The sequence below is a fragment of the Nyctereutes procyonoides genome, unplaced genomic scaffold, assembly GCF_905146905.1.
Source record: "Nyctereutes procyonoides isolate TBG_1078 unplaced genomic scaffold, NYPRO_anot_genome, whole genome shotgun sequence".
Taxonomy (NCBI): Eukaryota; Metazoa; Chordata; class Mammalia; order Carnivora; family Canidae; genus Nyctereutes; species Nyctereutes procyonoides.
This window is the reverse complement of record NW_026575046.1, coordinates 48,669,803-48,697,456: the sequence shown is the minus strand read 5'-3', so window position 1 is coordinate 48,697,456 and position 27,654 is coordinate 48,669,803. Positions and strand designations below refer to the sequence as shown.

Sequence of the window (27,654 nt, the reverse complement as noted above, 5' to 3'; positions counted from 1 at the left end):
TGCAGAGCAAAACTTCGCATGTGGGAAGCTCATTTTCCCACTGAGTCTGTGTTCTGTCTGAAAGGTGGCCAGTTGCTTCTGCTCCCGCTGGGTGAAGTCATGGTCATGGCCTCAATTGCCCCCACAGAGACCAGGAATCTGGATTAAGCAGTCTTTCCCTCTCTCTTCTGCTCTATGCCTGAGAAGGAAGATCTCACTTGGAGAGATCTGGACAAAGGGATCCACAGAGAAGAGAAGTCTACTTGGACTTGTGGCTTACTATGATGGTCAGGTAAGTACAAGTATCACTATTTTAATCAAATGTGCTGAATCTGTGCCCCTAGCTCACTTTACCTTAAGATAAAACATACATCAACGTTAGTACTAGAAGTCAATGAGAATACAGGATTTCCTTAACAGAAATTCATTTTTCATGCCACATCCAGCCTACTGAGTGAGAAATGGCTGCATAACCTCACCCAAAATAAACATGCATAAGTCTTCTCCTGCTCCCAAGCAAGGAAATTGCCGCTGGAAATCTCTGACTAATGGATTTCTTCTGTAATTTCTTTTCATAGCAGAATGCCTCAGCTTTGCTATTTTAACTTTTGCTGCTCGGGACCTCACTTCTCCCCTGCTCTTGCAGATGAATCTCAGATCACTCTGTGGTTCGCCATATGTGGGCGGCTACCAGGCAGGCGCTTGTGATGTCACTGTTTCCAAGGCTTAATGAAATTAGACGCCATTTAGGAGCAAGTCATTGGAAGTGGTGGGTCATTCGTCCCAAAAATAGCCAGTGAGGCTTTTAGTTGGTGCTTTGGCCTGTGCACCCCTGCCCACCAGCCTGTCAGATCCTTCAGTGCCAAGTACCAGGGAGTTAGGTGAAAAGTGTGCTTGTTCACCTACTCATTTCTTCCACCTTACTGAAAACTATTTGGGCGTGTGTGTGTGCATGTGCGCACGTGTGCACATGTGCATGGATGCTGGAGGGCACACAGAGGTAAATCAGAACACATCAGAGCCAAGCATGGGCAGAGCGAGAATCCTACAAGCACCAGTTCTATGGAGCCCTGGAATCACTTTCACAGCTCCCTGAATCCTGTTCTTGATGTTCGAACCACTAATATGAGCCAACACCAATCCTCCCTCTGCCAAAAGAAAGGAAAAAAAGTCTGTCTCCCTCTCCAGCCCAGACAGAGGAGCTTAGAGGGTGAATAATGACCAGCACAGCTACACTGCAGGTGTCCCCATTGTGAGGGACCCCTGTGCACCCAGCCATACACTCAAAACATAGCACACATCTTGTTTACAACCTGTGCAGTAGATCCCAACCTTCCTCCTATTTCACTTGCCCCAAGATGCAGGACCAGGACTCAAACACCTGCAGTCTAGCTTCAGGACATATGTTCTAACCACTGTGCCACATACCTACCTGAAACAGGGAGACAGACGGGGAGCTGGAGGAGTGGAGGTCTGGGTGATGACTCTCCATGCACGCAGCACTACCACATGCATGGTTTTCCCTCTCTATCCCATCCCTGTGGCTCGCTCCCTAAATCTCTATCTATAGGGTGTGCTCTCAGCTTCAGTTGCCTCCACAGTGACCTTCCCCATCCCAGAATGCCTTTTCTGACCACAGAGTCCTGGTCTTTACCCCTCTCCTCCTTCCCACAGAAGCCACCAAGTCTGGCCAAAGAGGAAGAAGAGCTTCCAGAAAGCCCCTCCTGAGGCAGCCTCTCTGACCTCCCCAGGCAATGTGGGCATATACACTCCTGGCCCAGCACCCCAAGATGATTGCAGGGTCCTCCATCCCTACTAGACTGAGATGAGTCAGATCTGTTCTTCAACCTCCTGTGGATCATGCAGGCCCATTAATGGCATTTGGCAAATTCCAGATGAAAATACAAAATGACGTATGTGCGGGCTATTCGTCACAGCACCGGCTATAATAGCAAACAACTGGGTGCCATCTAAATGTGCATCCAAGGGGACCAGTTAATAAACTACAGACCATCCATGAAGTAGAGGATGATATAGCTATAAAGGGGAATGAGGAAGGTCTCTATACAGTAACAGAAAAAAGCAAACTGCAGGACACTGGCTTCTATTAAATTTATTAATATGTTTTGTGGAGAGGGTAGTGTTAAAAACAAATTTACACCCTTGCTTACATCTTCAAATCTGTGAGGTAATAGCCAAAGAATTTGTAACAGCCACAGTCACCCATCAACGGGCACACAGATAGACAAATTACAGCATAACCATACAATCACTCAGCAATAAAAAGCAACAAAGTATTGACATAAGCAACAACGTGGATGATTCTCAAAATAATTATGCTGAATGAAAGACAAACTAGGGTGCATATGGTATGAGTCCATCTATATAAAATTCTCAGCAGTGTATGATTTTCAATATATTGGTCTTGAACTTCTTTTGTCAAATTTATCCCTAAATATTTAATATTTTTATGCATCTCCTAAAAATAAAAGTAACCATTTGCGTTAGCTTTTTTTTAAAGGTTTATTTTATTTATTTTTAAGATTTTATTTATTTATTCATACAGATACAGCTAGAGAGAGAGGCAGAGACACAGGCAGAGGGAGAAGCAGGCACCATGCAGGGAGCCCAACGTGGGACTCGATCCCAGGTCTCCAGGACCATGCTTCGGGCTACAGGCGGCGCTAAACCGCTGCGCCACCGGGGCTGCCCTAGCTTTTGGTTATACCTTCTATTGCTTCTTTTTGAAAACAGAAAACTTTAGACAAGTATAAACTAGTCTAGGGTGATAGCAGATTGTCAGCTGCCTGGGGAGAAAGGAAGAGAGGAATGCATGGAAGCCTTAAGGGGTGATGGAGACATTCACTCTATTGATAGTGATGATGGTTTCATGGGTGTATACATGTTAAATTCCTCAAACTCTAAGCTTTAGCTACGCGAAGTTTAGTGTATGTCAATTAATACCTAAGTAAAACTGTTAAAAAAATTTTAATGAGGGCCATGGCTAAAACACATCAAACACATAAAGCAATCTGTAAGTTCATAATGACATTTCAGCAAACAAAAACAGCCTCTTTGGACACCTTTGGAGATACTAGGCCACCAACTTATTATTCTGAAAACTAGCAAATAAAGGGAAAGCACTTACTCTCACTTTTTTGTGTACAAATGCATTTATAGGTAACCAAGTAGTTGATGAAGGCAATGTTCTATTTTATAGAATATTTCAAACAATAATGTAGAAAGGCTAATAGAATTAGAAAAATCATCTAATACACGTCATGGTGTATCTTTTGATAAGACATTAGAATTTAGCAATGATCAGAAACTTAATAAATGGACCTAGCTACAGCCACCTGAACCCAATGATCAACCTTAGTATCTTAAAGAGAAGACAACTAGTTATTTGGTGCCTTTTAATGCAATGCAATTGGAAGTACACAGCATACTCCTTAATAACTGGCCTAGATCAACCTCACATTTCACCTTCCATTTAATCCTCATCCCACAGCAGTCTGGCCTCTGATATCAGCCTCCCCTCCAGTCTCTCTTCCTGCTCTAGCTAAGATCATTTGAGAGTCACTAAGGGCCAGATGCCACTGGCTCTCCTCAGCAGGCCTCTGCACTGAACCTGATAACTGTCCCTTCCTTCCTGGATCTGTCTTGGCTGCCTAAAGTTCCATGGCATTCCCACTCTCTGGCATCCTCTCCATCTGCACCTTTTCCTTCCACTATCCCTGACATCTGGGAGAGCCCTCAGGAGTCTGTGTTCAGGCCTCTTCTCTTCTAGCTCCCACAGCCAACTCATCAATGCCTTAATTTACTGTGCCAAGTTCCAAAGAGACAGGAGAAAGCCAACAAGATAGATGTGGCTCTATCTTGGCAGACAGAGCTCACATGGTAATGCCCAAAGAGCTTCCTCATTTCCAGGGGCATCCTGCTTGCCCCACACACTTGATATGTCCAGAACAAAATTCAACAGCTTCTCACACAAAACCTGTTCTTAAGGTCCCAGAAGAAACCTGGGGGATTGTGGAATCCAAACTTGTGCAGCTTCAGATAGTTACAGTGAAACAGAAAGGACCGCAGGATTTGTGTTAAGAGGTAAGGCCGCCGACTCTTTTCAAGTCACCGTCTGTGTTTTCTTGGGGTTTTTAAATGTCTGAGAAGTGGTGAGGTGTGCTGCACTGTGCTGGCTGCAGGGGCCACACTGATGAACAGCATAGTAAAACTGGCTAATCAGTAAGATGACCAAGATATTCTTAAAGAATGTTTTAGATGGTCTATCAGAAAAAAAGGGAGAGGTATCACTGGGCTGGACAATGCCCTTTGCCTATTGCCTAGATCTGGTCTAGTTGGAGAACAAAGCTCACACCCGGCAGGGAGGGGGAATCAGTCTAATAGGTCTAGATCCTAATGCAATCTGTCCTTTGAAAAGTGAAGCAAGCTTGCTCCCACCTCAGGCCCTTTGCCCTTGCCATTCTCTGAATCTGGAATGTTCTTCCCTCGGGTATCTGCATGCTTGATGCCTAATCTCATTTATGTCTACATTCAAATGTCACCTCCTTAGAGAGTCCTGTCCTGGCCACCAACTAGAATACCTCTCTCCATCTTCTTGCTCCACTGTCTTTTTCTTCATAGCTCTTAAGATCATTGCCTGATTTTATGGTGTGTTATCTGCATTTGTTCATTGCCCAATTCTGCCGTTAGAATAGAAGTTACAGGAGAGCAGGAACCGTGTCTGCCTTTGAGTCCCACTATATCCCTAGAGTCTAGAAAACTGCCGAACACATAGTAGGTCCATAGAAATGCTTTTGGAATAGATGAAGGAGGCAGCTTTTCTCTGAGTGTGGTCCTTGCACCACTGCCTCAGAATCTGCCAGGCAGCTGATTAAATTTGCAGATTCCAGGGCCCCACTGTGGAATGGGCAAAACCAGGATAGGGGCGGGATGGGGGGCAACATTGTGGGAAAAAGTGCACTGCAGGAGATGTTTTGCGCATGCTACAATTGCTAAGGTATCAGTGTGTGTTTATTTCTAACCTCAAATTTATTTCCTAAGACTTTCAGCATGTACCCACCTGAGTTACCAGGGGCTCAACAGAGGGATAGGAAAGGGACTGGCATTTCCCAGACCCTATGGGCTGAGCGCCACTTAATACACTTGACCTATTCTATCCCATTGAATCCTCCCTACCACTCATGAGATGCCATTGACAAATGTGTAAACCGAGGCCCAGAGAGGCTGAGCTACTTGCCACAGTTCACACAACCAGTGAGAGGCAGTTAGGCTAGAACCCTGGTCAGCCTCACCCACACGTTGACCCTTACCCTGCCTCTCCCTGGCCTCCCTGAAGCCCTGCACTAGGCCCTGGGGACCTTGGCTGTCCACACTCAGCCCTGCCATCCAGTGCCTATGTGGAGCCTGGTGCTCACTGCAGCCTGTGGGCTCCTGGTGAGCGAGTAAAGGAGGAAGGGTCCCTCGGAGCTTTGGAACTGCACTGTGGTGCCACCCTGAGGCCCGGGCAGAGCACAACCGGACAGGGGTCCCATCTCCCCCATCTGCCTCCCCGACACTGCAACCGATGAGCTCATGCTCTCACAGAAAGAGGAAAGGCCTGGTGTCCGAGCCTCAGGATGTCAGGCAGCCAGGGCTTGGCCAGGAGTCAGGCTTCCCACTGTCAAGGCCACAGGGAGCGTAGGCCAGGGGACAAGGGCTCCTCAAAGTGTTTCCAAATCACTGGAAACAGGACGAAGCTGCCAGCCCCACACCAGGACACAACATCATCCCAAGCGTGGAAGCTATAAATGGAAATGTATTCTTAGAGGGGCAGAACATGAGTGGGGGTTTTTCAGAAATGACCCATCATCGGATAAAAATACAGACGGCATTTAAATGCTGAGCGGCAGGAGCTATTCCGGGGACTGGGTTCTCATCCCTGCAGCTCCCAGCCAGGGTACGGCCCTCAACAGAGATTTAAAAGGAAGAATCCACTGGGGCCAGTGTTTTTAAGTTTTGGGGCAGAGTATTTGGGAGAAAGAGATTTGCGGAAGGTGCCCCCTTTGGGGAGAGCCTAAATGTCACCTGACCTCTATCTGCACCTGCCCGTTTGATTCAATTTTACTGTGCTATGAGACCACCTTTTGGACAACATTCTCAGCTACCTTAAGAAGTGAGGGCTGAGTTCTGGAGAGGTCTGGGGATAAAAGCCCTTAGATGGGATCAAGATTTTAAGAGGTTTTCAGGTCAAAAAGTATAATAAAGAAAAACCTGGAGGCGGATCTGATGTCATGGGAAGGGGAAAGAGTATTTATTAAGCCAGCCTCTTCACTCATGACAGCTCCCTGAATCCCCCAAACCACCCAAGATACAAAAACAAGATTCAGCCTTTTTTTTTTTTTTTACAGAAAAAGAAACTAAAGCTCAGAAAAGATTGTGTAGTGAGTGATGCTCCTGCTGAGAGACCCCCCTGCCCAGAAAGACAAGCAGAAAGGAGGCTGAGAGGAAGGGTAGAAGGGTGTTTCTGGTAGAGCAACAGCTCCTGTGGAGGTTCATGGCTCAAGAAGCCCAACATCACTCAATTAGCATGTGACAAGGCTGGGACTTGCACCCTCATGGGTCTGACAGCGAAGTTACTGTGTCAGGCCGGGGAGCAGTGGTGTGCTTTAGAAAGTGAGGTCTGGCTCACAAATTAAAAGGTGACATTTTTCAGACTATCTCATGGAAAAATGCATAAGGAAAGGGATCAAAGTGCGCTCCTTGGTGATCATTGTCATTTGGGCACATCTCAGTACTCTTCAGCTGTTCCATTTAAACAGGTTATAAATGAAAAAATATTGACAGGTGAGGTCTTTAGGAGAGCTGTCTTGAGCTGGCCAGTCCCTGTCTGTGTTTTACCAGCCCTCCCTCCCTCCCACCCACCTCATAATCCCACCAGCACTCTTCGTTGCAGGAAGGAACGAAGTCTCAGTTCCATTCATGTACATGCACTGTGCCCTCTGTTTGCAACACCCCTTCTCTCTCCTCCTCCACCAGTTCATTCTTTCTGTCATGACTGAGTACCTACTATGTACCAAACACTGTTCTAGGTGCTAGGAATGCAACAGTGGTCAGACCCAAAACTCCCTGGCTTTACCTAGCCCTTACCTAGCTTATATCCTACTAGGAGAGACTAACAATAAAAAAAAAAACTAATATGGCAATGCCTATAAATATTATCAAGAAAAATAAACCAAGCTAGGAGATAAAATATAATATAGGTGCTATTTTAGATGGGGGGTGGCTATTAGGGTGGCAGCCCAGGATGGTGGCTATTAGGGAAGCCCCATATGACAAGGTGACATGCAAATGGAGATTTGGATGAAGTGAGATAGCAGCCACATGGATATCCAGGGAAGAATAATCCAGGCAGAAGTGATAGCAAGTGCAAAGGCCCTGAGGCAGGAAGCATATATGGCAGATTTCTGCAAGAGTAAGGTGGCTGATACAGTTGGAGTGGAAGAAGAGGTTAGAGGACCCAGTAATTCTTTAAAATTGAATTACTCACACATCTGAGCTGAGAATCCATCTCTAATTAGCCCCAGGCTGGCTGAGGCACCACCTTCTGGGTTGCCCACAGCTCCTGAGATTCACTCTGTCATTATATGGCACATGGTATGCTATTACTAAACATGTGTGGACCATAATCGTGAATGAACAGCACAACTCACTCTGTCTCATTAATACAATACCACTTGTGTTTTCCTCTAGAAATTGTGAACTCCCACAGGGCAGGAACTGGCCTTACACATCTTGGGCTCCCTAGTCCCCAGAACTGCAATGTTAAGTAGGAAGCATGCATCATCTTTAAGTAATAAGAGGCCCATCTCCTGGGCCACAGAAGACTAGGTCTTTTGCAGGCAAAGAGCTCACCTGAGATGTCCCCTTAGAAAGTCATTGGCTTCCTAACCACCCACCAGCAATGACACTTCATGGAGGAGGCCTACGGGAGGCAGGGAGTGAGTGAGAGAGGGAGTGAGGGAAGGAGACCTTCTCCCCACCCCATATGGTCAACATCTGCCTCACCCCTGCTTTCCTCAACAGTCCACAGCTTATCTAGTAAGCCTTTGCTTTAAGGAAAGCCCACATGGGAACATAAAAATATAAAACCACTAGGGAGAGACTATTCATAGATAGAAAATAACTTTTCCCTCTATGAAAAAGATTCCAGGAAACATCACGTTTCCCAAATGACTTAGTGGGCCCAGGCACTGATCACCTACATACAGCTCACATCACCAAACGAGAGACAACCGACATTATGCGTCTCTGATGGAAGTACACTCCCAAGTAGAAAAATGCCCACTCGGGATCCCTGGGTGGCGCAGCGGTTTGGCGCCTGCCTTTGGCCCAGGGCGCGATCCTGGAGACCCGGGATCGAATCCCACGTCGGGCTCCCGGTGCATGGAGCCTGCTTCTCCCTCTGCCTGTGTCTCTGCCTCTCTCTCTCTCTCTGTGACTATCATAAAAAAAAAAAAAAAAAAGAAAGAAAAGAAAAATGCCCACTCAGACTAGGTAGGTACTAAAAATGAGACAAGTGGGCTGGCTGGGGCCTGCGGCACATCAACGGGTCCACAGACCCTCTAAAGGGAGCAGACACCTGAAACTAATATTACACTGTAGGTTAAGGAACTTAAAAACTTGGAACTAAATAAATAAGTAAATAAATGAATAAATAAATGCAGCAGAAAGCCCCCAACTTGGCTCTTAGCTGGAACAAGGAGTCCCAGGGTGGCCAAAAATCAGGAAAAAAACAGAAATCTTGGGTCCTTTGTGAAATCACCAATTTAAAAATGATGGCAACAAGCTTTCAGGTTGGTTTGTTTTGTTTTTTAAAGTAAAACAATATGCGGGATCCCTGGATGGCTCAGTGGTTTAGTGCCTGCCTTCGGCCCCGGGTGTAGTCCTGGAGTCTAAGGATCAAGTCCCACATCAGGCTCCCTGCATGGAGCCTGCTTCTCTCTCTGCCTATGTCTCTGCCTCTCTCTCTATCTCTCTCTGTGTCTCTCATGAATAAATAAAATCTTAAAAAAAAAAAAAGGTAAAACAATATGCAAATCAAAGGAAATACTTCTGTGGCTCAGATCTGGCCTGGGGACTATCAAATTTGTAAGCATGGCCTTAAATTTTGAGTTTTTGTATAAGAAGAGGCAGTACAACTATAAAGACAGGAGAGGGCAAAGAGATCTAAACGTTCTAGAGCTAGAAGGCAATTCTAAGATCATGGAGTGGCCATGTGGCCAAGAAGCTTTGTCTCTGGGATCAATTCCAGGCTGCCCAGCTTTGAAGGCAGGAATGGATTAGCAATGTCTGCAGGCAATGGGGACGCTAGTGACATGCTTCCTGGGTATCTGGCAGGGCTAAATTAGTCCAGATCCATTTTAAAGGCAGGAAAACTGAGGTCCAGGAAGCTACAATGAGTTTCCTAATGTCACACGTGGGAACATCTATGAATCCCAGCAGAGATCTTTCTCAAAAAACACCCAGATGCCCCCAGATCTTTAGGCTTTTGGAACTGTTACCTACCAAAGACTCATCACAGAGAGAAATCATCTTTAACCAGACAACGCGAGTTAATCAGAAAATTAGATTTTCATAGTGATTCATTTTACCCGTGGTTTCTTAGGGACAGAACCTTTTCTAAACCACCAAGGGGGTCTGAGCCCTGACAAAGCCATTTGGGGAGATGCTGCCCAGGGCGCACACACTGTCCTGGTCTAGGGCTTCGAGATGGCCGAGGGGCCTGGCACCCACTGGAGGGCTACAGCCTGCCTTCAGCTCTCCTCCCTCCCACTCGGTGTGAGTCAGGGCTCTCGACCTCAGTGTGCTGGCGGCACAGTTTTCAGTTTTATTTGGCTCCTGAGCAAAATGTACTTTTCCAAAGGCCATTGATTCAACGAAGCCTGAATTTTGCAATGCCCTGGCAGCAGCAGGCCAGCCTCCTCTGAGCACATGCTGTCCCAGGGAACGGGACCAAAGAATGTGGTTATCACCTCCCCTTACCTTCTCCTTCCTTCTCCCCAAATGGGAGCATCAGACCATCCACTAGCGGAGACCACTGGCATGCCTGACATCCCTCTGGCCTCCCCTGGTCACCCACCACACAGTGACCTCCCTGTGGCTCCCCATGCAGCGCATTCTCCTGGATCAGATGTCAAACTGCGCCTGACAGCAGGAACAGCTGGAAAAGACTAGCCCACAGACAATCCAGCCAGGGAAGCCCCCACATCCTGCAGAGCCACACGCCTCCCCACTTCATATCATTGCTGGGGGATGTGGGAAGAACACAGGTCAGAGGGGCAGACAGGCTGGTGGCAGCCCAAGCAGTAACGAGTGCCTTGTGTATCTGTCTGCTTTTTAAAAATAGACTGTTATTTAGAGCAGCTTTAGATTTCACAGCAAAACTGAGCAGAAGGTAGAGATTTCCCATACAACCCCTGCTCCCCACACATGCAGGCTCCCCCTTTACCTGCATCCCCCACCAGAGCGGGATATTTGTTACGCTGGATGAACCTGCACTGACACATCGTTATTGTCCAGAGTCCACAGTCGACATCTGGAGTCATTCCTGGTGTCGCTCATGTCATGGATTTGGACAAATGTATAATGACATTTTTATAGTTTCATACAGAGTGGTTTCACTGCCCTGAAAATCTTGTTTTCTACCCCTCTCCTTGACAATGATCTTTTTACTCTCTCCCGAATATTTTTACCTTTTCCAGAATGTTATAGAGTTTGAATTAGACAGTATGTAGCCTTTTCAGATTGGCTTCTTTGACTTAGTAATATGCATTTAATGTTCCTCTGTACCTTTTCATACTTTGGTAGCTCATCTCTTTCCAGCACTGAGTAATCTCTGCGTCTGGATGTCACGGTGTCCCTAGTTTTCCAATCCTCAAGGTGTGGATCAGCAGAGGCAGGCGTACTACTGTCTCATGTATTAGCTGAATGCCTTTGGGCGAACTCTTCTCTGAACTTCCAGTGTTTGTCATTTGTTAAGTGGGGTTAAAAATACTAACTACCTCATGAGAATGAGGATTGCATGTGGAAGCGCATACAGGCCATTGATTACAGTTCGCAGCACAGAGAAAGCATGTGACAGATGTTAGCTGCAACTGTCATCATCACTGGCACCATGGCTGTCACTAGCATTCATGGGCTTACTCCTGCCTTCTCTGCAGAGTAGCATGAAAGGAAGTAGACACAACCCAGGCTTTGGACTCACATAGGCCGGGGTTCAAATCCTGACTGTGCTTAGGCAACTAGCTAGACTTCTCTGAGCCTCAGTTTACTCATCTATAAAGTGGGGGTGGGGTCAGGATTACATCCCCCCCCTACCCAGTGCTAAGAGATCAGTAGGTGGAATGCAGAAAGAGCCTTTGGCACCACAGAGGCACCCACAAAAGGGTAGTTCCTAGCTGTGATGGAGAGGTTCTCAGCATTTCCTTCGAACAGCCAAGCTGAGTGTACAATGCAAGGAAGGTAAACAGTGGGTGTATCTGAGGATGGGGATGAAGACCTGCTGGTTAGTAGCAGGGCCAGGAAATGTGTTTACAAAGCCTAGTGAGGGACACGCCTGGGTGGCTCAGTGTTTGAGAGTCTGCCTTCGGCTCAGGGCATGATCTCGGGATCCAGGATCAAGTCCCACATCAGGCTCCTTACATGGAGCTTGCTTCTCCCTCTGCCTGTCTCTGTGTGTCTGCCAATCTCCCTCACCCCCGGGATGTGTGTGTGTGTGTGTGTGTGTGTGTATGTGTGTATCTCATGAATAAATACATAAAATCTTAAAAAAAAAAAAAAAAAGCAGAGTGAGTGTGAGGAAAAACGAGCGCTATCCTGCCCCGCCAGAACCCAGGGGATGTCAGCCAGGAACGGGGCAGTAACACCTCTGCAGCTGGCCAGTCCTGAGAGTCAGAGGACAGCAGAGGGCTGAAACACAGAGGAGGAGCTGAGGTCAGTTGGCAGTGTTCCTGTGGCCTCTAAGGGGTGGAACCAGGGACACAGAGAAAAGTGATGGGACAGCACCAAGCAAACAGCTCAAATGTGCCCACCAGCAAGTTCCACAGAATGGCTGGACCTAAACAAGAACTCTGGCATTCTCCCACGAAACCATCTGGGCCTTTCGCCCAAACAGGACCTGCCCACCTGGGGGCCCCCCTGCCCCACTTGTACCCAGAATGCGTGGTGATGTGTCACAATCTGCCATGCGGTGCCAGTGACCCCAGGAGGGAAGGATGGTCAGGATCCCCACTTTCAGACGGGGAAGGTTAAGGCCGCCTAAGGTGGCACTTCTAGGGAACCTGGGAGCTGGGACTCAAACCTCTGACTTTCCAAGGCTGGGCGCTAAGCCTGGAGTTGACAGAGACTCCACTCAAAGGCCTCCCTATAGATGGTTTTCCATCACTCTGCATATGCCTTGTTGCCCACTCATTCATTCAGCATCTGTTCCACGGGTGTCACTAACATCAATTCTGTTCTAGATGCTAGGCTAGGTCCCTGTGATACAAAGTGACCCAAACAAAGGCAGTTCCTGCCTGCCTGGACCTAAAAATCAAGAAAACAAGTCCCTCTGAAACTGCCTTGGCAGGGGTGGCACCAGTAGGCCCAGAAAATCAGGTCAGAAACAGGGGCACGCGAACCTCTCATAGGTCCAAGATGAGACAGACATGGGTGCCTCAGGGACCTCCGGGTGACAGCTGCTTCATACAGGTGGGAGTGTCTTCCCTGCACATCCACCTCCCACTCCCCAGACCTCTCATGCCTCTGCTCTCTTCCTGCTTCTCCCCAGCTGGCCTTCCCTTCTGGACTCTGCTTCAACTTTCTGGACCTCAGTAGCACAGAGGTGAGATTTTCAGTTCCAGAAAGACTAGGAACATTAAAAAAAAAAATTGGTTTGGGCTCAGTATATGTAAAAAAAAGCACACAAACACACATACACACAAATGAGGGATCCATTAAGAATTTATCACACAGGCCATAAATATCTCCTGACATACTCGGGAAGGATCAATAGCACACTCAGGAAGCATTTATATTGGGGATGCATCAAAGATGGAAATGTGAAAGCAGGAGAAAAGGAATATGGGGCCTAAGTTAGTTTCTTAGAGTGGGTGAAGCAGTGGATTAATCTCTATGCTATTTGTCTAAAGTATTCTACGGAAAATTTTTAACAAAAGTACCAAAAAGTATCAGACACTACAAAACAAAAGAATGAATTGTGGACACATGCAACACAGGTAAGTCCCACAGATGTCACACTGAAAGAAGATTCCCGCACATCACATGTAATTCCATCTACATGCCATGACAGAGAGGCAAAACTAACCAGTGATGAGGGAAGTCAGGAGACAGGCTCCCTCTCGGTGGGGGTACAGGCTGGGAAGGGGCACCAGGCAGCCTTCTGAGGTACTGGGAAGACTCGGTGTCCTGATCTAGGCCTGGCCCTGTGGGTGTATGTATGCAGAGAGCCATCAAGCTGTATGCTTAAGATAAGAGCATTTTACAGTGAGCTATGCTAATACCTCAACTTAAAAATTAAAATTTTAAAAAGAAAAAAAAAAACCTCTAATCATTGGCCAGGTTTGGACACCCTTTGCACTGGCTCAGGATACTAGTAAAGAGACTGTTTTTGAATGTCTTTCCCTACCAACTTAACATGTGATTCCCTTACTCTTATATCTATTGATATCCCCTCTGGGAACAATCTTGAGCTAGGCATAAGGGCAGATACACAGGAAGTGTTCCATGGACCCCAGGACGTACACGTATGTCAGGCTGACCAAGGAATCCTGGTTCTGCCCTTACTTGCCGTGTGACCCAGGCTAGGTGATGCCCTCTCTGAGATCTGGGGACCTGATATATAAAACGTGGTCAAGATTAAAGACAAAAGTGTTCACCACTGGCACATATCAGGTGACCCATCAAAAATGGGATGTTAGTATGGTTCATGCTTTAATCCTCTAGAGCAATGTTTTACCAACTGTTATGTTATGACTGATTAGTGGGTTGAAAAATCAATTTAGTGGATTGTAGCCAACATTAAAAAAATTAGATTACAACAGAACAGAAAATACCTGTTTGCACTGCCTATAATAAAAGGAAGCATTGTTCTATGGAGTTTTTACACATTATACGTTGGGTTGCAATACAAAATGTATTTCTTACAGAGGGTAAACATCAAAAGCTTTTAAACTCCCTGTTCCACTGAACCCTACGCAGCCCTGTGACATAGCAGGTACCAGCTCAATGTGGCAAAGCCCAGTTCTTAGGATTGTGCAGGAACAATAGTGCACGATGAGAATAACTCCAATGCCTCCAGGAAGTCACACTTCTTTTTTTAAGGCTCCAAATGCCCGGAAGTTGAGAGATCACGGAGAGCTGCCCAGAGGAAGCAGCTCTAGGGCAGCTTCACGGTGGTCTTGAATCAGAGAGTTCTAGGTGGAATCCAGACTGGGCAGCAAACAGCACGAATCCCCTGGCAACAGGGTTCTTCCTCCTGTTCCACTTCTCTTTCAAGTCTCTCAGATGAGTTTAGAAGTCTCATTTAGCTAGGTCTTTTAACACCTAATAATCTCACTCTTTAATAAGGAGAAGAGCAGGCCTTGGAACCTTCTACCAGCAATAGCCCTAATGCAGAAACTTTCTTGACACTGCTTTGCATTTTATGGATACCTTGGATGCGTGGTGGGTGACACTGGTTTTCCATTTCACAGGGATGAGGTAACACGTTTTTTTTGTTTGTTTGTTTTTTATTTATTTATTTTTTATTTATTTACGATAGTCACAGAGAGAGAGAGAGAGAGGCAGCGACACAGGCAGAGGGTGAAGCAGGCTCCATGCACCGGGAGCCCGACGTGGGATTCGATCCCGGGTCTCCAGGATCGCGCCCCGGGCCAAAGGCAGGCGCTAAACCGCTGCGCCACCCAGGGATCCCAACATGTTTTTTTTAAAAAAAACTCTCTATTCGAGGTTGTTTTTTTTTTTTTTTTTTTTACAGTGGGTCCATTTAAATATAATATAAAGTTTATAACAGTAAAGGCAAAGGTAGATAAGGCAAGAAGCGTAAAAGTGGCCCAGGGGTGGCTGAAATTTGGCAAACACTGCTAACGACTCCCCGAATCTGAGGCCAGGGAGTCCTTACCTCAGCTGTGCACAGCCTGACATCAATGAGCGTCATAAAAGGACATGCTCCCTGCTAAGAGGGGACAGCACTCAGGAGGGGAGAAATAGACCCATTTTAGGAAGGGCGGAGTCAAGGCCACCAGCCAAGCAGCTGTGGAGAATTCTTCATGGAAACAGGATTTTACAATTGCAGGGTGTCTACTATCTTGATGCTTTCGAACTCCCGTCACCATCGACGAACCTTTCTCCAAACACATACTCCCCTGCGTGGTCTGGATGTCACAGTGAAGCTTCTGCTTACATTTTTCTCTACCATAGTTCTCTACCACAGCTCTACCTTTTTCTCTACCTTCAGCTCATGCCATCCTGCATGAGTACAGAGTACAGGAAGTGCCTGCCCCCACCCTTCACCCAGCTTCCCCCAATGGTAACACCTCACAGAACCCTAGAAAACCTCAGAAGAATTCTCAGAAGAGGAAATGAATTTTGGAACAATACTATCAAGTAGATCACAAACAATTAGGATTTCATCCATTTTTCTGGTCTTGGATCCAATCCAGGGGCCCCAAGCTGCATTTAGCTGCTGGGTCCTCTCTTGCCTCCTCCAGTCTGTGACAAGTGCAAGTCCTCCCTCATCTGCCACGACTTGGGACACTTCTGAAGAGTGTTTGTCAGTTGTTTTGTAGAACCTCTCTCAAACTAGGTCTGTCTGATATTTCTGGTGCCTTTTAGCCAGACAGTGCATCTCTGGGAAGACTACTATCGGGATGTGCCCTTGTCAGTGGACATCGGGTCACGTGATGTCCAACGTCTCACTAACAGCGATGTCAGTCTTGAGCACTTGGCTAAGCCGGATCTGCTAGGCTTTGCTGCTGTAAGTAATTATGTTCCCTTTGTGATTACTAAATAATTGGGGGAGATACTCTGAGCCTATCCAAATATCTTGTTTCTGCTTAAACTTTTACCCACTAATTTTAGCACTCAGATTTTAACTGTACCAATTATTACCATGTTGTTCTTTTTTTTTTTTTTTAAGATTTTATTTTGAGAGAGAAAAAGTATGAGCTGAAGGAGGGGGAGAGGGAAAAAGAGAATCTCAAGCAGACTCCACACTGAATATGGAGCCAGATGTAGAACTCGATCCCACAACTGTGAGATTATGACCTGAGGTGAAATCAAGGGTGTAACCAACTGAGCCACCCAGGCACCCCATATCACCATGGTGTTCTAATGATGATTTTCAAATTCTGTCATTCTTTCTGCATTCATTAATTGGAATACCTATGCCTTTTTTTTTAAAGATTTTATTTATTCATGAGAGACAGAGAGAGAGAAGCAGAGACACAGGCAGAGGGAGACACAGGTTCCCTATGGGGAACCCAATGCAGGACTCGATCCCAGGACCCTGGAATCATGACCTGAGTGGAAGGCAGATGCTCAACCACTGAGCCACCCAGGTGTCCTTTTATTTATTTATTTATTTTTTTAAGATTTTATTTATTTATTCATGAGACACACGGGGGGGGGGGGGAGGAAGAGAGGGAGAAAGGGAGGCAGAGACACAGGCAGAGGGAGAAGCAGGCTCCATGCAAGAAGCCCAATGTGGGACTTGATCCCAGGACTCCAGGATCACGCCCTTGGGTCAAAGGCAGGCACTCAATCACTGAGCCATCTGGGCAGTCCTTTTTTGGTTTTAAAAATAAAAGTCCTCAGTAGAGATTTACAAACTTGCTAGTGGCCAAGCTGGCATTGAGATAAACAATCTCTTCCTACATTTCCTTTTTTTTAAAAAAAAAAAAGATTTTATTTATTTATTCACACGACACACACACACACAGAGGCACAGACATAGACCGAGGGAGAAGTAGGCTCCACGCAGGGAGCCCGATGTGGGACTTGATCTTGGCACTCTGGGATCACGCCCTGAGCTGAAGGCAGACGCTCAACCGCTGAGCCACCCAGGCATCCCCTCTTCCTACATTTCTTTTTTTTTTTTTTTTTTAAAGATTTTATTTATTTATTCATAGACACACACAGAGAGAGAGAGGCAGAGACACAAGCAGAGGGAGAGGGAGAAGCAGGCTCCATGCAGGGAGCCCGATATGGGACTCGATCCCCGGTCTCCAGGATCACACCCCAGGCTGCAGGCGGCGCCAAACCGCTGCGCCACCGGGGCTGCCCTCTTCCTACATTTCTATGGATAAACAGTCCACTGCACCCTAAGACCTTTCCTGTTTCTTTCTCTTTTCTTCTTTTCTTCCGTGCCTCCTTCTGCCTTACCCATCATCTTGGTTTTAAGAGCTGGTGAGCACCAGGCTAGCCCAGCAGTGTCCACAGAGCTCTGCAGTGTACACTGAGTTCAAACAAGGCTGGTAATTCATATCTGGGGCTCACACATGCTCTGTTTACCAGCCCTAAGAAACTACTATGTGCCAGGTACTATAGTAGGCACTGTAACCTAAATACTTTCTCATCTTTACACTAACTTTAGTATGTCAGCAAGATGCTTCCCATTTAACAGATCAGTAGGCTGAGGCTACTTCATTTAGCCTACAGATATTTAGTGTTTGCAGTGCCAGCCACTACTACTGGTGTTGGGGAAATGAGGGGTGGGTAAACGAGATAGGCAAGACCTATGAATTAAGGAACTTCCATTCTCATGGAGGGGACAGTAAATGTTTTGATCAGCAAAAAGGAGATGTGATTGTCCTGAAGCATGCCAAGAGCAATGAAGTACACGCAATGATCCAACAGAAGGTGACAGGGAACACTTTCAGCTGGGTGTTTAGGGCAGGCCCCTCTGAGCAGAGACCTGAAGGGGAGGGAAGGAGAGGCCATGCTGACAGCCTGCGAAGGGCATTCCGAGCAAAGGCTCTGAGGTGGAAGGTGAAGTCAACCTGGTTAAGGCGCTACCATGGCCACCAGGGCTAAAAGCACAGGGAGGGTAAGGTGGCCTAGGGTGAGGTCAGTGAGGAGCGGGGAGAATGGATCACACAGGGCCCTGCAGCCTGGGGAAAGGACTCTGGACTGTTATCCATGGTGGATCTGAAGCACAGTACTGAGTGCCCAAGAAGGCGGATGAGGTCTCACCCAGAGTGACCCCAGTGGTCAACAACAGAGCCAGGCTCCAGCCAAGGCTGGCCCAGTCTACATCTGCGCCAGCCAGGCCCTTCCTCCTCCACACAGCCCTGGCCCAGGCCCTTGGGCACAGCTCCAAACACCGTGGAACTCAGGGTCTGGCTTTGGAACATGTTTTCATGCTCACAAAGAAACACGGGTGTGGCTAATGCTCTGGACTTCTTCCTTACACGAGATCACTCTGCATCTCCTGCTCCAGAAAGACCCGAGCCTAGGACCCATGCTTGGCACCAGCCCAAGGCCTGCTCCCACTGTGGTGCCCATGGCCTCGATTCTGTGACACACACACCTCAGAGCAATCCTTCACAGTACTGAGATCTGCAGGCACTGTTTCCATTTATCTAGCAAGCTCACATTCACAAGGTATGGTGCCTGGTTAAGGGTGCCTGGGTTCCAATCCTGGCTCTGCCACTAGCCAGGTGACCCTGGGCAAGTTAGCTCCTGATAACCTCACAAGGGTGGCCATGAAGATGAAATGAGTTCATAGGTATGAGAAGACAGAGTGATGTGGTGCCCTGCGAATGCTACTTCAATGTTACCTATTACCATTATCAAGCTCCCCCACCAAATCCCGCCCTCCTCTGCTCCCCCATGGGAGGAGCTTTATATACCTGTGAGCTCACAGGCTCATCTGTCCCTCCTCTCCCTGGCATGGGGCCTGGCACTGAATAAATGCTGTTTGATGAAAGAATGAATAAGTAATGAACAAACATGTATGAGTATGGGATGGGTAAGTATATGTCAAAGGTAAAATTAAAAACTCATAATTACTCAGGCCAAATATTCTGAACAAAAGTGCATCTGGTAGAGTTGTGTGATTAAGGCAAGCCCTGAAAGGCACAGGAGGAAAAAAAGCACAGGGGGAGATAAACCAGCCATCATATAATCAAGAACCCCAAAGAACAGACTTTGGAATCTGGTGGTAGAGAAACCTGGCTTCCAAATCCTGAAGTTACCACCTACTGGCTGTGCTGTGGCCTTGGCAAGGGCACCATGTACAGATGGGCAGGCTGTTCCCTGCACAGGGTCACTGACCAGGGCAGACAGCAAGAGTGGAAACTAGGACCCACTAGTTCAGCTGAGGGAGGTGTGGGCACTGCATATAAGGCTCCAGGAACCCCAAAAAAGGGAAGTTTTGTTTTTAAAGATTTTATTTATTTGAGAGAGAGAGAGCACGAGGAGAGGGTAGAGGGAGAAGCAGAGGAGAGGGTAGAGGGAGAAGCAGACTCCCTGCTGAGCAGGGAGCCTGATGCAGGACTCGATCCCAGGACCCTGGGATCATGCATGACCTGAGCTGAAGGCAGACACTTGACTGAGTCACCCAGGCACCCGAAGGGAAGTTTTCTGAGGAATTCCCACAGAGGTGGGCCACAGCTCTGAGCCACCTGTGTCAGCTCTCTGAGGCTTAATTCTAGCCTGCAAAGTGGAGTCAATGACAGCAGTGACACCTCTCTCACCTGGTGAGGGGGTGGTGCTACTACCTCAATGATACTTGGTAACTTCCACCCCTTTCATGCCCAGTGCTTACAGCAATGCCTGTAACACACAGTAGGCGCTCAGTGCATCTGTGGCATGAATTAATGAGCTACCGGCGTTAACAGGCACCACCCATGGCCTTCCCCAACGGCAGCCTGTAAGTCAGGTCCCCACACAGTGCGTTCGGAGGCAAGCAGGACTGTGAACTGTAGTAAACTCTCACATCCTTCGGTCTAGGAGAAAACAGTAAACAGAAAGGGCATGGGGTGGGGGTGGTAATTTGGGGCCAGAAGGCAGCCTTTTGCAGTCAGCTGGAAAAAGTGATAAGGAGGTGGCCGTGGGAACCATGGGAATTGGGGGGTGGGGGACAAACAGGCCCCATTCACACAGAGCACTGGGCCATGGCCCCTGCGGAATGTGGCCTGGGTGTGGGGCTGGGCCTGGGAGCAAAGTTCCTGAATGACCGGCTGGCCGGGCAGGGGCCTTGGTCCCCTCTTGGGAACCTGAACAGCCAAGAGCAGTGTTTCATCAAAACAGGAAAAATCATAGAGGAAAAATGCACATGTAAGGGGACTGGTATTTACAGGGAACGGCCTTGCCTCCACCCAAGGTCTGAAAGGATGGACTGGGGGAGGGGACACAGGGGACACGCAGCAGAGTAGAGCCCTCCCCGGGGAAGGCTACCCACTGTGCACCCAGGCCTGGGGGAATCCTGGTAATCTGAAGGTAAGCCTAGACCAGGTGGTGTATGAAGGCAACAGGAACCTCAGAAGTCATGCCCTCAGAACTTCCTACTGGGCGTCACCCATCCAAAGTGTTTCAGGATCACAGGCGTGCTCTCCCTGCTGTTACCTACAGGGCAGGGGAGCTTGGACTTTGGCTCAAAACACCTGGCAGGTAGAAGCCTCAGGATGTGGGGCAAGTCCCTCACAGTTGCCTAATCCTGTTTTCTTTCTTTGGACAACAGGGCGCTCCCATCCCCATCCACGTGCTATGAAGGTGAGTTGAGATTATGAACTTGGATCTGCTGACCACCCAGTAGGCTCTAAATAAATAGCCTTTTCCTGGGCTCATTGGGAGCGGCCTATGTTACGATCCTCATGGACATGTGGTAGCCAGCGATTTATCAAAGGCTCCTCCATCCTACCCCAGGCTTCTGGAACACACAACCCTAGTGTCTGTGACTTTCCTGTGTATCAACACAAGGATTCTGGCCTTGAGGCCACCAGCTGAGTTGCTCCTCTAGTGTGTGATAAAAGAAAGACCTGGGGTGTGTGACGGTACACACCACCAGCACTCTCACCTGAACCCTGCAGAAGGACCTTAACTGTTCTGCCCCTCCCCTTTGGTGCAGGGTGAGCTTTTTGCAAGATCTTACGATCCTTCACAGGCTGGAGGCTTCTTAGGATAAAGGACATATTCCTAAACATGTCCTATGAGGCCTGCATAGCCTGGCTCAGGGAACACCTGGAGCCCAGCACTCCTCTGCCCTACTGTTCTACAGCTACTTCCATCTGCCGCAGCGTCCTCCCCACCCACAGCCTGTGTCCATGCTGTTCCCTTCACCTGGGCCTCCCATCCATCCAACCCTAAGCACCTTTCAGAGAACCAACCACTCAGCCACTGCAGTGAGGTTTCCTTGATCCCCAGAAGACTAGGGTCCTAGAGCCATCTGTTTCCCTATGCAGCACTCATATCAACTGAGAACTACAAATTTAATTGGGTGTTTAATTGTTGAAACCAAAAACTCCATGGTGGCAGGGGCTATATCCCTCTTGTTCACCACTGGACCCCTAGGGCCTCGTGCAATGACCAGCATGAACATTTGCAAATAAATGAGTGAATGAGTGAATAAATGAATGGTCAAACAAACAGCCTTGGGGGATGAAAACTGAATAGGGAAGTAAAGCTGGAAACAAATGGGAACACCTAGATTTGATTATTCCTACTCCCGAAATTCTAATGGAAGGTGGGAGACAAGAACATGGAGAGGAAGCCGAGTCATATATAAGAGAGCTGGGTTGCCTTGGGTTCTGGGAGTACACAGGACCCCAGGAGGGGGTCAGTGACCCGTGACCATGGAGGAACATTTGCTGACAATTCATGTACACGATCTCGTTCTGTCTCACACAATGCTGGCCTAAGGCACTATTATTAGCCCATTATTACAGATGAGGAAACTGAGTCCTGGGAGGATGAAGGACCTGCCTGAGGTCCCACAGCTGTGTGGGGGTAAGGTCAGGGAAGTGACTGTTCACACAAGGCCGTGAGTTCTTGTTAAGGGGGAAGAGAGTTAAGGGGGAAGTCTCTTAGGCAGGGCATTCCTGCAACAAAGTCAAACAAATTTATTGGCATCTCCCTGAAACTTCTGGAACAGAAATGCTTACACTGTAGCAAGTCAGCATGGTAAGTAAGAATGAATTGCATTGTTCCAGGCATATCAACTGAGAACCTACTCTAGCCAAGTCCAATGCCAAGCATCTCACCTGCATCAGCCCATGTGATCCTCAGAATGGCCCCATGAAGCTGGCACTATCTTTGGGCCCATTTTGCAGATGAGGGTGAAAGAAGTTCCTGTTACTCCTAGTTTAAAATGCCTAAAAGTATTCTCTTTCCTGTATTATGTTAATGAATCTCAAATACATCAACATGTTCCTAATCTACTAGTGGCTTTGGGGTCCCAATACTATTTTCCAAAATGCTTTTCAGTTCCCCAACTGTGAATTTCCTGTGGTGGGGTTTTCAGGGGCTCCAACCCTTGGCCACAATTCCAATGCTGCCCAAATGTCTGCAGTGGGCTTGTAGGCGTTTCATATGCGTGAATTCAGTCCCAGGTTGGCCTCTATGAGAGGTGTGAATAACAAGCAGTTATCCCATCAGGGAGAACACTCACTTGACGTCCCGGGGAAACATATTAACCCAGGCCAACAGGCTTTCAGTTCCCCTTCATCCATGCCCTAGAGAGTTTTTATATTCACTTGATCCCTTTCTTTTTCCTAAGCACTGACTTTGCTCAAGAACCTGCTATGACTCCCCACTGCCTGACACAAAAATGTGCAGACTCCGAGCCAGGCTCACAAACTTGGCCCACCTCACTTGCCTGCTGTTATTACCCACCCTCTTTACTGACACCACTATCCCTGCCTCCCAATCTGTCATCAGGCTGCAGAGCCCCTCAGCTACAATGCCATCTCTTCCCCTCCACTGATCAACCCTGGCTCATCTCCCAAGTAAGTGTCCCTCCTCCAGAAAGCCCCCTAATTCATCCCCACTTGTGCATGTGTGACCATCTCCTTCCTCTCTGATCAAGCAGTATCACCAACGTGGCCTCCACTCCTCTCCCACCTGTGTGAACAGATCCCACCTTCCCAACAGGACTCTGCTTCTTGTGAGCAGGGCTCAATTCTACCCGCCTGAGCTGGCACTCCAGTCTTGTCTGAGCTTCTCTAGCCTGGCTGCTAACCCAGCCTCACTGTCAGTCTGGCCACCCTTTCATAGAAACGGCTCACTGCCCACCCCCAGGGACAAGATAAGGCACCTGTCTTTTCTCTGGTCTCAAGTGCCGTCAAGTTGCCTCCTGCCAACAGGCCACGAACTAAGTCACGGATCCATTGTCCCCTTCTTAATTGAATAGGATGTGACTTACAATTTAAAAAGTGACATTTGATTAGCTGAAGGTCAACATTTTCCAAACACCAAGTCCGAGTGGAAAATATGAATCAAAGAAGTCTCTTGGCAGAGAGACTAAACACAAGAGCCAGCAGCTGCTCGCCTGCCCCCTGCCGGGCTGCACCCTGGCCCACCTCTACAGCCCAGCCTTGCAGGCTACCACACCACAAATCGAACTTGGCTCCTCACCTCAAACCCATCCTTGCTGTGCTGAGGGGTCAAGGGCATGCTCTCATCATGCCCCAGATGCATTCTCCAGTTCACTGTGTGCTGACACGTCACTCCTGCCCCTGCCTCTGCGCAGGACTGGCCCCCTTGACCTGGGATCCACCCAGCTCTCTCGAGGGTGACACGGTGGGGAGGCCCTCCTCCAGCCCTGTGAAAAGTTTGATCAGAATCCCCAGAGTTCCCTGGATGTTCTTACTCAAAAAACTCTTGCTCATTTAATTGTCCATCTTCCCTGTTAGAACAGAAGCTCCATGACAGCACGTACCACAGTCTGTGGGGTTTAGCTTGATTCCCCAGCTCCAGCACAGTGTGTGGCACACAGCAGGTGCTCACAGATAACAGTTCATGAATGACTGAGTAAAGGAGCAAACAAGGTGTGAGCAGGGATGGAGACCATCTCAGCAGAAGTGCTGGGGGGATCTTGTGACCCAGTCGAGCTGCCAGCAGAGAAGCGTGGGGGCATGCCAAAGGACATGTTCCCTGGATCCAGACCAGGTATGGAGGCAGGTGACTGTGCTTCCTCTCCTGTCCCCACTGCCCTCCTGGAACCAGCATCCCCATCCCTGCCCAGCAGTGTTTCCAGGTGTTCTGAGAAATACCACTTGGGGAGGGGGTGAAGGAAGAGGGTGACCTGTAACTTTCCAGGTATTATACACACAGACAACATTTTTGTTTCTTTTTTTTTTTTAAAGATTCATTTATTTATTTTAGAGAAAGAGAGAATATTCAAGCAGACTCCTGCTGAGCGTGGAGCTGGACATGGGGCCTCATGACCCCATGAGATCAGGACCTGAGCAGAAACCAAAAGTCGGACACTTACGTGACTGAGCCACCCAGGCGCCCTTTTGTTTCTTAAATTGCTTTTGTAACAAATCACATATGGAATAACAACCACAAATGTGTATTCACTGGACTCTCTGAAGGGCTACATGACTGCTTCTAGAACTTTCACATTACTAGAAGTTCACCAGTGCTCTCCCCACCTCACAACTGAGGAAACTGAATCAATCCCAGAAAGGTGCTGTGATTGGCTGTACTAAGCAGGGCCAGGGCACAAACCTGGAAGTAGTGCTTGGGGTTCCACTCTTCTGACCACTACAATGCCCCAGAGAGGGTGCATAAAATACAGAGTCCAGGGCCCTAATGCCTCATATCACAAAGTCCAGGTGGGGCCATGGAAATCTGCATTCGAACACTAAACTGCCCTTAGCCAGCTGGGTAGACTGTGACCCCCTGGGCCTCAATTTTCCCATCCGTGAAATAGGCAACTCCTTCCCCACAGGGCTGCTATAAGGGACCAAGTGAGGGAAATGCTTGGAATGTGTTCAAAAGACAGCACAGAGTTACCTGGCAGGAAGTTCCACTGAGGAAGCAGCAGACCCAGGAGCCACTCACAAGTCACTGACCTTGCTGGGTCCGGCTCACTCACTGGACATTCCTACATATCACAGCTTCTGTGCAATATCTTTCCAGGCAACAAGTGCACATGGCAGACCAATTAAGCCCAGTGAGAGGGTAGATGCCAAGTCCATGTCCCCACACTTGGGAGCCCCAGACTGTGAGACCAGTTGGGGCACTGATGGCCATCCCATGGGCCCTCGGCAAAGACATAAGCACATTTTCACACACACATGCTACACTTGCATACACACAGGCACTTCTCTGACCAACAGGGGTGGCCCTCCCCAGAGCTCCTCTCCCTTGGCCAAATCCACGTACCCTCTCTTCTCTGGGCTGTTACTGCTAAGATGCTCTAGATTCCAAGGTTGCAGTTGTAATGTTGCCACCCACAGGGCCAGAGATGGATGTGGTAGCCTGTATCAATGTTCAAATACCTATGCAAACTAAAAAATAATCCCAGCCACATGTACTGGGCACTTCCAACAGCAGGGTGTCATGGTGGGGAACCTACCATCATTATGTCATTGAAGTGCTCCTGTTCCCCAGGAAGAAGGTACCGCCACTATCTCCCTTGATGATGTGGGTAAGGTGCTAGGAAATCAGAGAGCCTGCAAGTAGCAGAGCTGTCATTCAAATGCAGCTGGGATTCAAACTCTGATCATTTATTATTCGACATATTTTTTTAGTGTGTGTGCCCAGTACTGTCCTAGGCCTAAGGGACCCAGCAGTTACCAAGGCAGAACAAGGCACTGGCAGTCTGGTGGGAGACTCAGAGCCAAGTCTCCTTGGCTCCTTCCAAGGGAGAGCTCCCTGCCTGAATCTGTGGTGTCCACTGATGGCATGCAGCCCACAGGAAGACCCTGTGAGGTGGTAGGATGACTTTGGCCAGCAGAAACCAGGTCCTGCAAGCTAATCTGCCGACACAGGGTACCTGGGCAGGATGCACCAGTGTTTTGAAACATTAAAAGCTACCTCTGGGCCTCGCTCTCTTCCTCTCTACTCCTTTCCCATGGAGTGTTCTTAATGGGAACTTTCAGCATTGAGCTCAAAGTGGTGGCAGGAGAAATGCAAAACTGGCCCCCTCCAGCAATGAGGACAATGCACCTGATTCTTTGGCAATTTTCTTTTAGCAGGAATAGACTCAATTATAATAGTCTCTCCTTGGGATTTCCAGACACAGGTGGATCTCTCTAAGAACCTTTCCAGACCATCTCTTAAAGAAGATCTTAGACAAATCTCCTATTTAGGGATGGGATCATTAGCCACTGACATGTAGAATGCTTAGCATGTTTCAGGGCACACATATGAACAACCTATTATTCTCATTTTGCAAATGAGGAAAGGGGGAAACAGAGAGGTTTGAGAACTTGCCCAAAGTCACAGTGGAACATTTGAGCCCGGGTGGTCCTTCTCAGGAACCTGGACTCCTAACCTCCGTTAGGTCAAATCAATTTGGCTTCTTTGCAAGAGTGTCCTCCCATTTCAGAGAGGTTGGCAGGATGCCTGAAGCCCCTTACCTGACTCACCTCCCTGCCCAGGCCCTGGGCTCTGACCCCAGCCCCTGTACCTCCCCACACATTTATGTCCCAGGGCCCTGCCCAACCCAGCTTCTGTTTGCAGTCTGTTTCTTCAGACTGCCCTGCACCCAGAAGCTGGCCTATTAAGAACTAGGATGCAGGACTCATCAATGAAGGGGAGGCAGCTGGGGACCAGGCAACAGGAAGTGGAGAGCATGTGGCCACTCCTTAGTGATAGGTACGTCTGCCACCTGGTCAGGGAGCTCCATTTTTCTAGAGGCAATGGTAAGTGATTTTTATGTGAAATCTCCTAACTTGAAAGTGCTGGCATTTAACTCAATTTAAAAGAATGTGAGGATGAAATAATATTTGTGATGGGACAGGATTCAACCCCCCCCCCCAGTGCTGCCAGATAAGCCTATCAGGAAGTTTCATAAATAAGGGAAGGAAAGTACAAGGGGCCATGATGCTGAAAGGGGACCTATGCACCAGGAGCTGTGGGAGGTTTCCCCCTTGACTTTACCCAGCAGCCCTGGGGATGGGGTGGGGGTGGGGGGATGGTCAGGATTCATGTCCCCATCTGTAGACCAGAAAGCAGACTCAGAGAGATGAAGTAAGCTGCCCAAGGACACACTCGGTGCAGGTGCACGCACCAGGATCAAAAGCCCAGAGGTCCCAGGTGCAGCATGCAACAGCAGCTCTAGAACAAGCTGCGTCCTGGGTGGCTGGCTCTTCGTGCTTCAGTGAGTGCGGGGCAGGTGGTGGTCCAAGTGGGGTGACGTGCCTGTGTGGCCCCGCTGCAAGAGCCCTGACCCAGGGCGGGGCGGAGGTGGGTGGGAGAACCTTCTCAAAGCTCCTTTGACTCAGGCTTAACTCAGCTCTGATGAACCACCTGGCTTTGAGTGTGACCCAGTTTTACAACTTGGGCAACCAGAGCTGAGTTGGGGAAAGTCAGGCAGGTTGAGAGTGAAACCAGCCCCCTGTCACCCGGCTTGCAGGGTGAACTTGGACGGAGCCCCTCAGATTTCAGAACCTTAGGTGCCCCCAACTCCAAAAACGGGGGCTGGCTCCATCCTCTCGAGGCATA

The 27,654-nt window shown here is 48.3% G+C and overlaps 1 protein-coding gene and 1 long non-coding RNA gene across 5 annotated transcripts in view; one reads left to right on the top strand and one right to left on the bottom strand.

Annotated features, from left to right (window-relative positions):
- ERGIC1 (endoplasmic reticulum-golgi intermediate compartment 1) overlaps positions 1 to 27,654 on the bottom strand; it is a 106,636-nt gene that overhangs the window by 61,757 nt on the left and 17,225 nt on the right. The gene's annotated exons all lie outside the window — the stretch shown is intronic.
- Positions 193 to 27,654, top strand: LOC129509435 (uncharacterized). The gene is made up of 4 exons (XR_008664349.1): positions 193 to 271; positions 15,871 to 16,012; positions 20,720 to 20,751; positions 24,361 to 27,654. It is a non-coding gene; the product is annotated as an uncharacterized LOC129509435 (long non-coding RNA).